The following is a 5824-nucleotide window of genomic DNA, read 5'->3' as shown; positions in this document are numbered from 1 at the left end:
ATTTCATTCACTGATCTGTTAACTTTTCATTAATATTTCTGTCATCTCTCAATCAAATTAAGCTATTTAATTTATCATTTATTATTTTCAGCCGGTCAATCAACTTTATTCCGATGCATTCATCATGTTCATCTTTTATCTAAATTCTCGTCTTTATACATATACCACCGACTAGCATCAATAATTCGCCCATTCATTCATTTATGAAGTCATCTTGTGTCACGCCGGAGCTCAACGTTATAATGCGGGTAATTCGGGAGTGCAATGATGGCGATGGAAAGAATATAGAACTTCATTTCATGATTGCAAGTTGAATTTGGAAAATTAGACTGGCAAGCATGTTTCAAGGCTCTATACATTCTTTAAATGTCAGTATGAATACCACCTCACAAATGTAATAAAAAAGAGGGAAAAAGTGGGTGTATGTGTGACAATGACGGATATATCACGATTCAATATATGAATATGTTCAGTGTATATTCAGTTTCACTCAAATCTGTGATGTTGATAATATCATAGTTCGCGACTCTGATACCCTTCCTTCCCTGTTTGCCTGAGGGGAAATGTGTTGAACTGACACGTTCTCTGCATGTGAGGATGGGAAGAAAAGGCTCAACGAGATGATGAAAGAGGGATAAGAACAAGAAGGAGGAGGAGACGGAAGAGAATAAAGACACGAATTAAGAACAACGCGAGGAGGAGGGAAGAAGAAGGGGATGAGCTATAGTGGAAGAAGGAGGAGAATGGTTGAAAAGGAGAAGGAGGATGCGGGAGAATTAAGGAGGGGAAGACATGAGTAGAGGAAGAAGTTGGAGAAGAATTAAGGAGAACGAGGAAATGAAGATTTACAGGAGGAAGGGGAAATGATAAAGATGGGAGAAGATTATATAAAGAAGAGAGATTATGAGGAGGAGAAGTAAGAGAAGAAGTAGGAGATGAGGAAACGAAGATTTTCAGGAGGAGGAGGAGGAGGAGGAGGAGGGGAGAAGAAGGGCGGATCCCGAGGGGAGAAGAATTAAGCGGTGCATGAAGGGAGAGAAGAAGATGTTATAGAGAAGAGATATTTATCATTTTGAGGAGGAGAGGAAGAAATAAGAGAGGAAGTAGAAGAATAAGGGAACGAAAATTTTCAGGAGGATGGAGAAGAAGGGGTCCTTAGGGGGAGAAGAATTGAGGGGTGCATGGAGGTGGAGGAGAAAGCTATAAAGGAGAGAGATGAGGAGGAAAAGAAACAAGTAAGAGAAGAAGCAAGAGAACGAAAAAACAAAGATTTTCAGGAGGAGGGGAAATGATAAAGATGGGAGAAGATTATATAAAGAAGAGAGATTATGAGGAGGAGAGGTAAGAGGTAAGAGAGAAGTAGGAGATGAGGAAATGAAGATTTTCAGGAGGAGGAGAAGGGGGAGAAGAAGGGGTCTCGAGGGGGATGATAAGGGGTGCATGAAGGGGAGAAGAAACTATAAGGGAGAGAGACCATGATAAGGCGGAGAGGAAGAAGTATAAAGATGAGAAGTTAGTATAGGGAGGAGAATGAGGAAATGCAGATTTTTAGGGGGATGGGAGCAGAAGGGATCCCGCGGGGTGCATGGATGAAGGTGGAGAAGAAGATATAAAGAAGAGAGACTTATATGAGGAGGAGAAAAAAGAAGTAAGAGAGGAAGTAGAAGGATGAAGAAACGAAGACTCTCAGGAGAAGGAGGGGGAAGAAGGGGTCCTGAGGGGGAGACGAATTGAGGGTGCATGGAGGTGGAGGAGAAGCTATAAGGGAGAGAGTACTTGAGAAGGAGAGGAAGAAGTTATGAGACAAGAAGTATACTCTAGGAGAATGTGGAAACATAGATTTTCAGGGGGGGGGGGGGGGTGAGAGAAGAAGGGGTCCAGAGAGAAGGTGCATGGAGCTGGAGAAGAAGCTATAAAGAAGAGAAATGAGGAGGAAAAAAAAAACAAATAAGAGAAGAAGCAGGAGAATGAGGAAGCGAGATTTTCAGAAGGAGGAGGAGATGGGTAGGATGATGAAATGAGAAAAAGAAGAAGAAAAAAAAGGTAAGTGACCTCCGCAGTGACCCATGTAAGGAGACGAATAGGAGAATGAGGAAACAAGAAGAATAGGGGAATTTTTTTTATAGGGATGAGAAGGACGAGAAGAAGTTAAAACAAGACTATAATCACATCATCCCGAATCAAGAATATAACCACATCATCCCGAATAGCGATTAGACCCATGCAACTGTCGGATGGAAATTGATATCCTATATAATAACGGAGTCACCAAATAGTTGCATGGCGTATAGCTGTCGGCTGACATCATGCGCACTGGATGTTGCCGATTCGGCGAGGTGTTCGAATGTGTCATAATAGAGAAGGTGCGCTACTCACGAAGGCCGAATCATGCATATCGCTTGGCCTGTTCGTCAGAGCTCCCAAAGCGAACCCTGCAGACTATCAAATACCCCACCCCTATCCCTACCCCTAAATAGTGATTGTATACCCTTTTCGTCATTACGCCGTGGTCTACACATTGAGACCGCAAATTCTTTTCAATCCGCACACTAAACTGACAGCTGAGGAAAACAATATCCTTACCAATATCTATGCAGTGTAAAAAAACCGTCCCTTCAACAAAACGATCGATTTGCGGTGACAATGAGTTGAATAGGCCTAAAATTCGCATTTTAAATGCTCGTGGGCAATTGGTTTCTGCATGAAAATAAGAAGTCATGTATATTATATGGACTGTATAAGATGCAACTGAACGCGGTTCTGGGTGCTGGATCGGTAAATTGCAAATCGTTTTGACGGTGTTTGATACTGAATCAACCGATTATCAATCATCCGTATAGAAGCACGATCTCGCGGCCAACAGACTCGACCATCTTCCTGCTGTAGTTTTCTTTAATAGGCCTATACCAGTCGTTGTTACGCCTCCTAATTGTTGATACTAAACTTATCTCACCTTATTAGACCATCACGCTCAAAATGCTATGAAGACTGGAATGAACGATTTTCATCAGTTTCTGTTAGTAACGAGGGAACGTAAAGTACGTTTCTTCGTTCTTGTTGTTTTTTGAGGGGTCATCAGACTCTGTAAAAAAGGGGAAAAAAAGGTCCCATCCTTCCCCCTATAAACACAAGAACACTTGATTTTGATAAATATTATTAATTTATGTGTTCTTTCAAGCCTCTAATGAAACAAATGCTCTTCCACTTGGGACATCGAAAATCAAGAAGCGTTCGGATGTTCTGATTGGTTGTAGACTTACCTGTTTTTTGTTTCTTTTGTTGTTGTTAATGTCTTAGGTGGTTTTTTTTTTCCTCGTTCAATAATTACAAGTACATGAAGCTTTTTTTTTCTGCTCTCAGATCGAGAACTCCCTGGATTCAAGTAGCATAATAGCTGTTATATAGTATCCCTCGCCCTCCCCCCCCCCCCCCAGCTCTCTCCCCTCTAATCTCCCCCTCCTCCCCCTCCTCCCCCCTCCCCCCCCCCTCTGTATCTTCCTTTCTCTCCAATTCTGCTTCTTCACTTTAAAAACTTTGAGAATCATCGTCAACCAACATTATAAAGTTGCTTTTTTCCACGATTGCGTCCAAAGGGGGAGGCATTGTTCTCGGTATCTCTCGTTTCGGGTCTAGGGCAATTACCCCCTGAGCAATTGCCCCGGACCCTTCCCCTGGCCCTAATCCTAATCATAATCATAACCCAAATTCCTAACCCTAAACCTAACCCTAATCTTTACTCTAACCTTACCACTAACCAGTATATAGCCGGGGGGGGGGGGGGTGTAATTGCCCTCTGGGGGTAATTGCCGGATACGCTCGTTCTATTTAGGGAGGTGTTTATGGGATGGAGAATCATAAAGAATTAAACCCGGTCTGGTACCTAGACTAGGGTCTCTTTCTTGCTCTCTTCGTATACAGACTGTGTGTGTCGATATCTTTTACGTGTAGACAGGCAATGTATAGAAAGTAGCTCCGTGGTATATTATGACCGTCAGATGTATCGTAGGATAGGACGCCGGGAGTTCATTGAGGTCAAGCCGAGTTCATATACGGGCGCAACACAACTAATGCCCAATTAAACCTCGTTTTATTGATATATCGCCAGCCGCGAAAATCAGCGTCTGTTTACCGTGGTCCGTAGAGAAATGTCGTCATCTTCGGTGTCTGACGTCATAAGCATCTTACCTGTCGTGACTTCGGACCTGTGTAACGTCCTCGTCCGGCGAGGACATGTTTAATCACCACAGCGTCATCCTTGATAACATTAGCCATCGCAAGCGTGACGATATACTAGACGAGGATGGCGTTTTGTCCACAGACAAAGTTTCACAGACGGAGATATAACAACAATAAAGCATTTTGAAGAGCTATTTCGTGAATTGCCCCTCACACCTCCAGAGTTCACCCATCACAGGAAAGCAATAAATGGTGATAAGATCAACATATAGCTTTTGCACACCATTATATCTTTATCGAAACCGATCGTTTTACTCAGTATACCATTTGCCTGGCTTTTGAGTCTATTTCTTCTATATCAGTACATCGAGAGATTTGACTCAATCAGTCAGAAATCAGTAAGGACAAAGTTCAAGGTCACTGTAGAACTAGAATTCATCACAGCAGAGGCAGGTCTATGGAATGACTCGATAACTATACAGGGCCTATCAATGTTTGTTTTCCATGTTTACAAAGCTAACAAATTTCATTGAAGTTCAATCGCTGGATGACTATTTGGTATATAATAGCATGGTGTAATTCAGATTACCGGTGAACAAACCATTTCCTGTCTGACACATAATAATTTATGCTTCAGTTGTTCCTGTTATTTTCCTCCTTTTTGATTTTTCCTTCTCCTCCTCCGTCTTATGATAAATTCTCATATTGGATTAATTCAATTCGTCTTGATATCAACAAGTATATTCTTCTAAACGATCTGAAATAGATACAAGCGACTTGAATGTTAACGCAGTGTACAGCCAGTGTTGTTTTCGAGATGATGGGCAGTTTTAAGGTAGAAGTACTTGATTTATTTTCTTATCTTATGTAATACACAAACATAAAACGCATCCATACTGCGGTATATATAACGCATGCCGTATTATATGGCGGTCGGTTTAAACTCTTCACCGGGGAATAGGACATCCCTCTGAAAAAAAAAAAGTATAGGGGAGGGGACAAAAATAGCCTTAGCTTATGATATTAGTTTACTATAGCGATATTTCAGCAGGAAATATATACTTGTCATTTAATGCCCTGTCATAATACACTCGCATATAACTATTGATGACGATATTGAAGATGAGCTTTCGAAAAGGAAGCTGTCGCCTTGCAGATTTAATGTTGTTTTAATAGCAAGACAAACGGTCAAACAAACCTGAAATCTCTGGCATGGCGGTTATTCACCAGGAAGATCATGGCTGAATAGTCACTGAAAGGTTTCATATCACTTTCACATTCTCCTAAAAAGAAAACCGGTGTGATTTCAGTCCTCTTGTTTCTCGGTGAAATTTTGTCTGTATTTCACACAGTGCTCTTCGTTAGGTTTCAAGCTGTATAAAAACTCTCAAAAGGAAATTCACAGCGCAATCCCGCAACGTGCTCAATTAAGTTGGCATTAAATAAAGTAAAACTATGTAAACAAAGAGAACATGTTATAGAGGTTTCATGGAAGTGGACCTAGATTAGAAACTTGTTTCCAAGTGTCAGTTTTCACAGTGTCAGCTTTTGATATTAAATGGCTTTAGACGGCGATATCATCGTGTCCTCGCAAGTGTCCTATTCACTTACGCACAAGTATTACTAAATTTCCCGTTTTGACCTGAAA

This window comes from Diadema antillarum, unplaced genomic scaffold, assembly GCF_040938485.1.
Source record: "Diadema antillarum isolate AM-2024a unplaced genomic scaffold, OU_Dant_1.0 scf00000071, whole genome shotgun sequence".
Taxonomy (NCBI): Eukaryota; Metazoa; Echinodermata; class Echinoidea; order Diadematoida; family Diadematidae; genus Diadema; species Diadema antillarum.
The sequence above is the reverse complement of the archived record's forward strand: the minus strand, read 5'-3'. Positions refer to the sequence as shown.